The sequence below is a fragment of the Aethina tumida genome, chromosome 1 (genome assembly GCF_024364675.1).
Source record: "Aethina tumida isolate Nest 87 chromosome 1, icAetTumi1.1, whole genome shotgun sequence".
Lineage (NCBI taxonomy): Eukaryota > Metazoa > Arthropoda > Insecta > Coleoptera > Nitidulidae > Aethina > Aethina tumida.
In genome coordinates, this window is record NC_065435.1 from 9,378,452 (window position 1) to 9,392,131 (window position 13,680).

Sequence of the window (13,680 nt, forward strand, 5' to 3'; positions counted from 1 at the left end):
TAGAATATGTATTAATTAATCAAAAATGTCATAATTTTATTAGTAGTATCAAATAAAAATTATATAGTTTTAATTAATGAGAAATTTATTGAAAAGTAATGTTTTATCCACAATTAAAACTAAAAAAGTGTGACCATTGACACACACAAATACAGTAAACATTTTAATTAAAATATTCAACCAGATTAATGTTATTATTAATATCCATTTTTAATAGACATTACATTCATATTTGAATAATTTCATTAATAGAACAACTTAATTTAATAAACTACCTTAATTATAAAAATTAAAAGATATACAATAATTTACATAGTTTAAATTAATAAATATTAATATTTATTACACGTGCATTACTTTAAAAGTATTATTAAATTATAGATAATTTGGATAAAAGTAATATTAGTTAATCAGGTACACATACGTAATTTTACATTCTTATTTTCTTAACTAAAACTATAACATTAAATACAACACGTGTTTTAAAATATTTCAAAAATAACATAATTACAATAAATCAGTATATAAATGGAATTTCCAAATAAAACCGGATCAAAGTATTTTTTTGGCTATATTTTTATATCAATTAATATTAATAAGATATTTTCATGCGGGTGACACATTTGATTAAGTACAAAAAATTGCTAAAAATATAAATTTCAATTAATAAAAAATTTATGGGCTAACATTTTAAATTTATTTTTTTTGACCATAACTAAAACTAGAAACCATTTACGTGTGTAGATTAAATACAGATATATTAATAATTGTGTTAATTTATTTAAAATGACATAATTATCAAGACACAAACACATGTAAGCGGAATTTACCAAAAAAAATAAAACTTGATTAAAAATATTGCTTTTAATTTTCGTTTTTGTTCTATTACTTGACATTAATCACGTACTGCCATTAAAGAATTTATTAGAACTATTTTTGAGAAAGAAACGCGTCTGTAGATAGTCGGTAATACCAAAATTATATTTTATTGCAGCCCAATAATTTATTTAAGATGAATTTAAAGCGTTGAAATATTTTATCTTTTTAGATAATACTGATATTGATAAATACACCCATAAGTTTTTTAAACATATTACTATTTAATTATATAATTTTTAATCTTATCTCATTGGTGATGAAACAGCCAATTTAATAAATAAAAATTAAATAAAATTAAACACCACGGCGACAGCCGAACGAGCGTCGTGTCGTAAAACGAAAAATTGTAAAAGAAATTTTTGATGTGGTGCAGCCTATTCGGTAATACGAATACCGCCGAAAAGTCGACGAAACCTCCTTCACAGGAGCTTTGGCTGGAATGAGGCATACTAACGATAACACACAGTTAGTTCTATTCTAAATACAGCGGAGAGCTGTGTTGTGCACTGCCAGCAATCGAAAAACTCGTGGTTTCTGTTGGTGTCTCGAAACGGTGTTTAAGTGCAATTTGGTTTTAAGAGAATTTATTACGCTTCCCAAGGTAAGGATTTATCATTAATAATTTTCGAGAGGGACCTCTTAATTTACTTCTGGTGCTCCAGTGTTTTAAATATTTTTTTTCTTGATAATTTTGGGGGATCTGACTTTAAAATATTTAAACATTTTGTTCAAATTACAATGGTTATTATATTAAAATTATTAATTATATTAATATTAAATTAAAAGTATTTTTTATCAGCTGAGAAAGTGAAAGAAAATTGTTGATAAGTTTTTTAATTAAATATATCCTTTGTTTAAATTAATTTATAAAGATTAATTAGTGTATTTATCAGAAAACATAATTAAAATTAATATTATTAAATAAAAAGTATTTCAAATATTTTATTATAAATAGTTTAAGGAAGGTAACTTTAAAATGCTCAATAAATTGTTTAATCAAATAGATATTTTGTTTAAATAAAATTACAAAGATTATTATATTTCTTAGAAAAAAATAATTAAAATTATTATTAAATTAAAAGTGTTTCATATATTTTATTATAAACAGTTTAAGGGAGGTAACTTTAAAATGCTCAGTAGATTGTTTAATTAAATAGGTTTTTTTTAATTAAATTATAAAGATTATTATATTTCTTAGAAAAAAAACAATTAAAATTATTTTTATTAAATTAAAAGTATTTCAAGTATTTTATTATAAACAGTTTAAGGGAGCCAAGTTTAAAATACGGAATACACTGCTTAATAAAATAGGTATTTTGTTTAAATTACATTGCAAAAATTAATATATTTTTCAGAAAAAAAAATAATTAAAATCAATATTATTAAATTAACAGTGTTTTAAGTATTTTATTATGAGAAATTTAACTTTAAAATATTCATTGCCAATAATTAAATAGATAATTTGATTAAATTAAATTACAAAGATTATTATATATTATTATATATATATATATATATATATATATATATATATATATATATATTATATAGAACAAGATAATTAAAATTAATATTATTAAATTAAAAGTATTTTAATACCCTGTTTAATTAAATAAATATTTTGTTTAAATTAAATTACAAAGATCATATTTTTCAGAAAAAAAATCTAAATTGTCTTCAATTTAAAATATTTAAAGTATTTTATTATTGAATAAGCTAACTTTAAAATACTCAAAATGTTTTTTAATTAAATATATACTTTGCTTATATTTTTCACAAAAAAGTAATTAAAATCATTGTTATTAAATTAAAAGTGTTATAATTATAAGTATTTTATTTTAAATAGTTTAAAGGAGCTAAATTTAAAATACTCAATACCCTGTTTAATAAAATGCATATTTTATTTAAATTAAATTACAAAGATTATCATGTTTTTCAGAAAAAAAATAATTAATGTTATTATTGTTAAATTAAAAGCATTTTGCGTATTTTTTTATAAACAGTTTAAAAGAGTTAACTTTGACACACTGTTTAATTCATTAGACATTCTGTTTAAATTAAATTACAAAGATTATTATATTTTTGAGAAAAAAAAATAATTAAAATTATTATTATAAAATTAAAAGCATTTTAAGTATTTTTTTATAAACTGTTTAAAAGAGTTAATTTCAATACATTGTTTAATTAAATAGACATATTGTTTAAATTAAATTACAAATATTATATTTTTCAGAAAAAAATAATTAAAATTAGTATTATTAAATTAAATATGTTTTAAATATTTTATTGTATAATTAAATAATAGATAGAATAGATATTTTTTTTTATTTAATTACAATGATCATACAGAAAAAATAATTAAATTATTATTGTTAAATTAAAAAATCGTATAAGTTTTACTGCAAAGAATCTGAAATCAGTTATTTAAGAAAAGGAAGTTTTTTTAATTATATGTGTGTAGTTATTTTTAGATAAATTTAATATTTTAATTTGATTGAAAAACAATTAATTAAAATTAAACACATTATATACTAAATTTAGAATTACACATTCTTTAAATTAAGATAACTAACAATACACATTAATATTAAATTATGTTAACATTACTTGACTGAAAAACAATTAATTAAAATTAACACATTAGATACTAACGATTTAACATATATTAAAATATAAAAACAAAGTTAAAAAAAAAAAAACAAATTTAAACTGCACTTTACTTAATTTTCCAGATTAAATAATGATTATAATAATTAATAAACACATGTGTTACCTTAAATTTTCTTTATACAAAATAAAATTATTACCTGTCAAATGCAGCATTTTAAATGTCAGAACTATTTATTTTAATTTATTTATATCAAAAAATAATTATAGAATTAATTGTGCCTTAAAAAGTCTTAAACATTAATATTAACTGCTTATTTCAAAAACTTTAATAAAATTTCAAAAACTAGAATTTCTTTAATATATTCAAAACCATTTATTTTAATTCTGAGATTAAATCATAAATTTACGATTTAATAGCAAAACAAACTATAAACTATTTGTTTTACTGCACCGCACTAATGACTAAACTTGTTTAGTATTTTTGCACCCAATATTTTTAACATGTAACATAAATTCATTGAATTTTTCTAAAAAAAGCTGATTAAGTTTTCTGTAATTATTGATTATATAAATACGTGGATATATTTCCTATAGTAATTAAAAATTGATAATATTAATAAAATACCATTTTTACTGCCAACTTTTATTACTGATTCTGCAATAAACACAATTAAAATGTGCTGGTGATAGTAAAAATTGATAAATTGGCATTTCGACTGCATTTTACAAAACAAATCATTCTCACGTGTTTCAACATTTTTACATAAACTGAAACAGCCAATTTTATAATTAATATAACCTTGTCTTGGGAATCGTAAAACTGTATGCAATATTCGTAGTAACCTAAATTTATCTAACAATAAATACGTTACTTAATTTTACAAAATGGCAATAAAACGTTGTTAAATGTTAGGAACTGGAACAAGGGATTTCCATTTTGGAGGTCCGTTTTAAAAATCAATTTCTAAGAAAACCGGACGATTAGAGATCAATTACAAAACTGAAATTTCAACACAACAACCTTGTCTCACTAATTTAACATTTAGGTACTACTTTATAATTGGATGAAGGCTTCGCCGAAGTGAAAATTGATTATTTATCATCATCACCTTTTTTTATATAATTGTGTGTGGGTAAAAATCTGACGAACAATACCTAATTAATCCGTTAATAACAATTGGAAACAAGTTATCTAAAAATGTTCTGTATCAATTAAATGCTTTCTATAATCCATTACCAACGATTACGTACGTTCAATAATATCGCAACAGTTAATATACTTTCTTTTAATTGTTCGAATATGTTGCGATACTTATTTAAAATTCGTATTATTTAATCGAGCTCCAATCCAAAATGCCTACGCATATTATCATGTTAAAATAGAAAAACGCACGGAATTTTAAACGAGGTGAGGCACACGGGATGGGTTTTAATTTAAAATTAATACTAATTCTGTTAACGAAAATTTATTGGCCAGGCCGTTAACAGACTTCGGACGATTGTTTTTAACAGACGAGTGCGACCGTAGTTTCCGGGGGGAATTCTCTCAAGGGAATTCCCTCCGGTTAAAGTACCACCGACAATTGTTTAACGACTTCAATTAACGTCCTAGCAACGTCTACGGTCGTAAAAAGTACTGCGGCATGGGTCGTCGGTTTGATTTTCTGGTTTTCAAATAAATAAACGCGTTTTAAATTGGACGTGACACAATTTCTTTTTCGTAGATAATAATAACGTTCGTGGCGAAGTGAAAACAAAGCTGATGTTTCGGTAAGAAAAATTTATGGACGGGCAGTGTATTAAGAAATTTATAATTGATTTAATTTAAACTGCACACTCTCACTTAAATCATCACAATGAAATTAGAAAACGTTTTCATACACACATTTTTGTTTTGTTACTTTCATCCGTGTAAAAAAAGAACTAACTAGGAATTCCAATTTAAACAATTAAAAAAAAAAAAATAATAAGAAAAACTGTTACGTACCATAACAGGATCAGACTTAAACAAGTACGTGATGATATACATCTTGTTTCTTGGAGCAAACTTAATTATTCCAAAGTTGTTTGCTCAGACCGTGGATTTTTAATATGCCGTATTTGTGGCAACTCGCTTTTAACTGTCTATTCGTACCTTAGACCTGTTTTGTAGACTCAGTGACACAGAAAATAGGACAGATTTCATTAGATTTTTGGATAACGAATTAAAAATGCAGACAAAATGTATTGATCAGGGTCATTTTTTTAAATTGGTAATTAATCGAACCAGACACGATGATCCAGACACTCATTGACTAGCCTAGCCTTGGCATTGATCTAATGAGGTGATCAATTCAGTACTAAGGTACCTCATCCACCATGGTGAAGGTCTGCCAAAGACTGTGGAGGGAAGACCGAATTTCGAAGTCTTCTAGACCTGTTTTATAGGCTCAGTGACACAGAAAATAGGACAGATTTCGTTAGATTTTTGGATAACAGATTAAAATTGCAAACAAAACTATTTAATGTATTGATCAGGGTCATTTTTTATACTAGTAATTAATTGAACCAGACATGATGATCCAGACACTCATTGACTAGCCTTGGCATTGATCTAATGAGGTGATCAATTCAGTACTGAGGTACCTCATTCACCATGTCTACTTGACGGTGAAGGTCTGCCAAAGACTGTGCAGGGAAGGCTGAATTTCGAAGTCTTCAATCTCACATGTATTCAAATGATGTTCAAACAATTTCCTGGATGTATTCATAAGTGATCTAATTACCTCTAAGGAAAATTAAAAGGTAACTAACTACCATTTGGTACTCCAAACTGTTCGTGGTACTGATTTCTCCACAAAAAATATGACTCATCACTGAAGATGACCTCATTCCTTTCCACATCACAAAACTGTCGTTCTCTACATCATTTCAATCTGTGACAATGTTATTTTAATGTGAGAGTGCACAAACGGAGTAAAAAATTAGTCCAAAAGACGGAGTCTAAGGTTAACACTTCCCTTGACAAGGAGCCTTCCACCTTTTGTAAACCACTGGTTGGCAATTGCAGGAGTGATCACAAAGAAATCTTTGTTAAAATTGGACCACTGGATCTGTGTTCAGTTTTCTATGTCACTGAATTTAGCTATCAAATTTGTAAGAAATATCAATTAACTATTGTTTAACTGTTAACCATATATTGTAAAGTAAGAGGAAGCACGAACGGGGAGGGAAAGAAAAAAATCCAAAAGACAAAGTCTGAAGTTAACACTTCCCTTGGCAAGAAGCCTTCCTCCTTCTGTAAACCACTGGTTGACAATTGCAGGAGTGACCACAAAGAAATCTTTGTTAAAATTAGACCACTGGATCTGTGTTCAGTTTTCTATGTCACTGAATTTAACTATCAAATTTGTAAGAAATATCAATTAACTATTGTTTAACTGTTAAACATATATTGTAATGTAAGAGGAAGCACGAACGGGGAGGGTAAGAAAAAAGTCTAAAAGACAAAGTCTGAAGTTAACACTTCCCTTGGCAAGAAGCCTTCCTTCTTCTGTAAACCACTGGTTGGCAATTGCAGGAGTGACCACAAAAAAATCTTTGTTAAAATTGAACCACTGGATCTGTGTTCAGTTTTCTATGTCACTGAATTTAGCTATCAAATTTGTAAGAAATATCAATTAACTATTGTTTAACTGGTAACCATATATTGTAATGTAAGAGGAAGCACGAACGGGGAGGGTAAGAAAAAAGTCTAAAAGACAAAGTCTGAAGTTAACACTTCCCTTGGCAAGAAGCCTTCCTTCTTCTGTAAACCACTGGTTGGCAATTGCAGGAGTAACCACAAAGAAATCTTTGTTAAAATTGGACCACTGGAACTGTGTTCAGTTTTCTAAGTCACTGAATTTAGCTATCAAATTTGTAAGAAATATCAATTAACTATTGTTTAACTGTTAACCATATATTGTAATGTAAGAGAAAGCACGAACGGGGAGGGTAAGAAAAAAGTCTAAAAGACAAAGTCTGAAGTTAACACTTCCCTTGGCAAGAAGCCTTCCTTCTTCTGTAAACCACTGGTTGGCAATTGCAGGAGTGACCACAAAGAAATCTTTGTTAAAATTGGACCACTGGATCTGTGTTCATTTTTCTATGTCACTGAATTTAACTATCAAATTTGTAAGAAATATCAATTAACTATTGTTTAACTGTTAACCATATATTGTAATGTAAGAGGAAGCACGAACGGGGAGGGTAAGAAAAAAGTCTAAAAGACAAAGTCTGAAGTTAACACTTCCCTTGGCAAGAAGCCTTCCTTCTTCTGTAAACCACTGGTTGGCAATTGCAGGAGTGACCACAAAGAAATCTTTGTTAAAATTGGACCACTGGATCTGTGTTCAGTTTTCTGTCACTGAATTTAGCTATCAAATTTGTAAGAAATATCAATTAACTATTGTTTAACTGTTAAACATATATTGTAATGTAAGAGGAAGCACGAACGGGGAGGGTAAGAAAAAAGTCTAAAAGACAAAGTCTGAAGTTAACACTTCCCTTGGCAAGAAGCCTTCCTTCTTCTGTAAACCACTGGTTGGCAATTGCAGGAGTGACCACAAAGAAATCTTTGTTAAAATTGGACCACTGGATCTGTGTTCAGTTTTCTATGTCACTGAATTTAGCTATCAAATTTGTAAGAAATATCAATTAACTATTGTTTAACTGTTAACCATATATTGTAATGTAAGAGGAAGCACGAACGGGGAGGGTAGGAAAAAAGTCTAAAAGACAAAGTCTGAAGTTAACACTTCCCTTGGCAAGAAGCCTTCCTTCTTCTGTAAACCACTGGTTGGCAATTGCAGGAGTGACCACAAAGAAATCTTTGTTAAAATTGGACCACTGGATCTGTGTTCAGTTTTCTGTCACTGAATTTAGCTATCAAATTTGTACGACATATCAATTAACTATTGTTTAACTGTTAACCATATATTGTGATGTAAGAGGGAGCACGAACGGGGAGGGTAAGAAAAAAGTCTAAAAGACAAAGTCTGAAGTTAACATTTCCCTTGGCAAGAAGCCTTCCTTCTTCTGTAAACCACTGGTTGGCAATTGCAGGAGTGACCACAAAGAAATCTTTGTTAAAATTGGTCCACTGGATCTGTGTTCTGTTATCTGTTACTGAATTTATATATCAAATTTGTATAAGTAATATTTATAAACTGTTGTTAAGCTGTTAACTATATATATTACAATTTGAGAGGAAGTTCGACTGGGGGAGGGTAAGAAAAATGTCCAAAAGACAGAATCTAAGGTTAACATTTCCTTTGGCAAGAAGCCTTCCTTCTTCTGTAAATCACAGGTTAGTAATTGAAGGAGTAGTCACAAAAGAATATTTGTTAGACTTGAAACACTGGATCTGTGATTTGTTTTCTATGTCACTGAATTTACTTATCAAAATTGTAAGAAAAATCAATTAACTATAGTTTAACCACTATTTTGCAATGTAAGAGACAGACAAGAAGCCTTTCTTCTTCTGTAAACCATTGGTTAGCAATTGAAGTAGTTTGTATTCTATTTTCTATGTCACTGAGTATAGTTATCAAATTTGTAAGAAATAGCAATTAACTTCCCACAGTCCATAGTGTGGAAATTTTGCTCAATATGTAATCCAAACATTATTATTCCAATATCTTAACCCAAGGTGTAATAAATAAACATTTTTCGATAGTTTTGCTACTATTCTTACCTTAGGATGTTTTGAACATGTTTATTTTCAAATCTATATTTAGCTTACAAGTTACAAATAAGTTCAAGTACAAAGTTGTACAAGAGAAAATTTTTCACATTTTGTTTATTTTAAAAATGGTAAACGGCAAAACACGACAAAAATCTATGGTCGAAGCAAAAACAAGAAACAATGAAAACTTATTTACGAATGAATCGTCTGTTTTCACTTTACTATTTCTAAAGCAAAATGTTTACCTTTTAAAGTAGCCAGAACGCAAATAGTCTTCTAACTTTTGAACCACGACCAAAATGGGGTCTCGACTAGTTGTAAATTTATTTTTTAACCCGGCTGCATAAAGCTCACGAATTATTTTTGTTATGCAATTAAATAAATTAAATTGAGAATAACAATAATGCGTTAAAGTTATTAATAATTCATTAGCAGGCAGAATTATCAATGATTTGTTCCTTGTAGGTGGTATTCAAATCGTTGAATCAAAAAATAATACTTACGTTTCCAAGAATGACCCCCTGACCAAAGTTCGCTGACGCAATGTAGGTACCCGCATCCAATTACGAGAAATGAATAAAGAATAAAATATTTTTCTTCGATCAGACGTTCAGTCGTAATTATTCCGGACCACTTTCGTTGCCCTAATGGCCTTCTAAGGGACCTACAGCTGAGGAAGAGGTCCAAGTGAAAGTTTCATGTTAATTATTGTGTTGAATGGTGCAACATAAATTGAGGGAAGCAGTTCGATAACGTGACTAAGTTACTGTAAAACATACCATTAAGATGGGAGTAGATAGACCACGAAAATTAATTAGTACTAATCAATGCTGATCTTGAGGAGACGCGTCGACGATGAAATGTTAAGTAAGATATTTTAATTAAAATGAATTATGAACGATTGAATCGAACGTCTTATTAGACCGACCAGTGATGGGTTCATTAATATTTATCATGAAACGATACGTTTCTGTGACGGTGCTAAAAATGGTGGTCAGACAATTCGTTTAAGCATTCAATCTTTAAGAGCGTTGTTTTGGTAAAAAATCGTAAATGTGCCGTATAAGACAGAGTTGGTTTTATGATTACGTATACCTAGGACCTAGCCGCTAAAAGTTGTAAAGTGTCCTCTAGTTTTATAGAGGCTATAAATAAAACTTATATATATGGAGGCACAGAGTGAAAATTGATTTTATGAAAAACTTCAATGGAACTATTATATGCGCGAAATTTTATAACTTTATAACGTCAGACCTAAGATAAATTATGTTGAATTATTACCATTTCTCATATAGAAAATATGTATATTCACAACACCTTAACAATGGTCATTTCAAATTTCAAATTGAATATTTCACCTTCGTGCCTTCAAAAGAGATTTTTCAATATTAGCATGCATACTTAAATTAAAAAAAAAAATTAAATGAATGACTACATTTTGTTAGAATTAAATTTAAGATTAACAGAAGTTTTAATTAAAACTTCTAATATATAAGAACCTGAAGAAAAGGGACCAACAAAATTCATTAAATTTAAAAAAAATAAAAAGGATCAATAAAATTTACAAAAATTTAAGGTCAAAAAAATTAAGAATTAAGTACTAGATGAAAAATGAACAAATTATGATAAAAAAATTGAATAAATCTGTAAAAAATAAAAAAATATCAATACATTTTATAGTAATTAAATAAGAGAGTAAAAGGAACAATTATTAATCAATAAAAGCGAATAAATCTGTAAAAAATAAGAACAAATCAATATATTTTATAATAATTAAGTACAACAGGAAAAAAAAACAAATTTATAAAATATAAAGGCAAAAGAATACATTTTTTAATAATTAAGTACTGTGTGAAAAATATGCAAATTTTGATCAGTAAAATCTGTAAAAAATAAGAATAAGTCAATATATTTTATAGTAATTAAGTACATCAAGAAAAAGGACCAATAAAATGGATCAAATTTATAAAATATAAAGGCGAAAGAATGCATTCTTTAAGAATTAAGTACTGTATGAAAAATGAGCAAATTTTGATCAATAAAATTGAATAAATCTGAAAAAAATAAAAATAAATCAATACATTTTATAGTAATTAAGTACGGGAGGAAAAAGAACCAATAAAATGGATCAAATTTATAAAATATAAGGCCAAAAAAAATACATTCTTTAAGAATTAAGTACTAGATGAAAAATAATCAAATTTTAATCAATAAAGTTAAATAAATCTATAAAAAATAAGAATAAATCAATATAGTTTATAGAAATTAAGTACAAGAGGAAAAAGGATCAATAAAATGGATCAAATTTACAAAAAATCAGAACAAAAGGATACATTCTTTAAGAATTAAGTATTAGATGAAAAAGGAGCAAATTTTGACCAATAAAGTTGAATAAATCTGTAAAAAATAAGAATAAATCAATAAATTTTGTAGTAATTAAGTACGAGAAAATAAAGTATCAATAAAATAGATCAAGTTTACAAAAAAATGAAGACAAATGGATGCATTATGTAAGAATTAAGTACTAGATGAATAAGGAACAAATTTGAATCGATAAAGTCGAATAAATGTGTAAAAAATAAGAATAAATCAATATATTTTATAGTAATTAAGTACAAAAGGAAAAAGGATCAATAAAATGGATCAAGTTTACAAAAAATCAGAACAAAAGGATACATTCTTTAAGAATTAAGTATTAGATGAAAAAGGAGCAAATTTTGACCAATAAAGTTGAATAAATCTGTAAAAAATAAGAATAAATCAATAAATTTTGTAGTAATTAAGTACGAGAGAATAAAGTATCAATAAAATAGATCAAGTTTACAAAAAAATGAAGACAAATGGATGCATTATGTAAGAATTAAGTACTAGATGAATAAGGAACAAATTTGAATCAATAAAATCGAATAAATGTGTAAAAAATAAGAATAAATCAATACATTTTATAGTAATTAAGTACAAAAGGAAAAAGGATCAATAAAATGGATCAAGTTTACAAAAAATCAGAACAAAAGGATACATTCTTTAAGAATTAAGTATTAGATGAAAAAGGAGCAATTTTGATCAATAAAGTTGAATAAATTTCCAAAAAAAAAAAAAACCAGAAGGTATATTCTGTAAAAATTAAGTACAAAAACAAAAAGGAGCAAATTTTAATCAATAATTTTGTATACGAATGGAAAAGTGATCAATAAAATTGATTAAATTATCAAAAATTTAGAACAAAAATATACATTTTGTATGAATTAATTGCAAGATAAAAAAACTTCTTTCAAATCATAAATTCAATAATTACTTAAAAAGATATGATAAAAACCTTTGTATTTCTTGTTACTATTCATATTCATGATAGATTAGCGACTGTTAATCTGTCTTTTTATTTTGATTAAAACACTAAATTCACAATACTACGCTTTATTACAACAAACGTACTTTAACCCTCGACATCTAAAGCTTGACTGCCCGGTTCTTTCTTAAGAACTGCCCCGATTATTAAATGTAAACAAATACTTCAGATTTGCTTATGAAACAAAACTAGTCTAAATAGATGTGAGCACGTCGCATCGGTCCATCGGTGAAGGTGATGACGTAAGCTAACACGGCCTTCCTGACATGTGGGGCGTCCTCGCACCTTCCGCAGTTTTGCAAAGATTCACCTGACACCGGTAATCTGTAAACATTATAACAGCAGTACAAGCTCAAAATATATTCGAAGAACTAAGTCTAAACCTTATTTCATTTAACAAAATAGACTGTTATGTGGCACAGTTAACAACCACTAGAAGCTCAGAGGCGGCTCAACCATCAATAGGTCTGTTACACCCATGACTCTCAAGTGCTATCAAAAGATACCATATTCTAGCCAGGAGCTCAGAGGCGGTTCAACCACTACCAGGTCTATTACCCGCTTGTCTCACAGACCCAGAACACAACAATCTAAGCCTGCAGAGCAGGGACCTTAAAAATAGCCTGCCGAGCAGGTACCTTTAAACATAGCCTGCAAAGTAGGGACCTTAAACATAGCCTGCAAAGTAGGGACCTCAAACATAGCCTGCGACGCAGGGACCTTAAAAATAGCCTGCCGAGCAGGGACCTTAATCATAGCCTACTAAGCAGGGACCTTTACATATAGCCTGATACACAGGGACCTTAAACAGCCTACTAAGCAGGGACCTTTACACACATTCACACATCAATCTTATTAAATAAATCTATATCCATCATACCTTATAGAATTTCTGTATCTGGCCAGGTTTGTAACTGTTCATGCGCTGCTGTTGTAGTTCTACCTCGGCTGCCAATCCTTCGGAGTGCGTACCTCTCATTAGGTAAACAATGCGTTACCTCAAAGGGTCCGTGATACTTTGGTTTCAACTTTCCTCTATTCGACAGCTAATAGCGACATCTAATCCTAACGAACTTGCTTCTGTATGTAGTTCGGTTGACAATTCCAGATCAAAAATGTTGAAAATCGGATAAGAAGT

The 13,680-nt window shown here is 28.0% G+C and overlaps 1 protein-coding gene across 3 annotated transcripts in view; it reads left to right on the forward strand.

Moving 5' to 3' along the window:
• Positions 1-1,377: 1,377 nt before the first annotated feature.
• The window catches only part of LOC109595467 (3-hydroxy-3-methylglutaryl-coenzyme A reductase), a 73,153-nt gene continuing 60,850 nt past the window's right edge, over positions 1,378-13,680 (forward strand). For all 3 annotated transcript variants that reach the window (XM_049970719.1, XM_049970718.1, XM_020010821.2), the window contains exon 1: positions 1,378-1,480. The gene's annotated coding sequence lies outside the window, so the exon portion shown is untranslated. The remainder of the gene's footprint in view (positions 1,481-13,680) is intronic.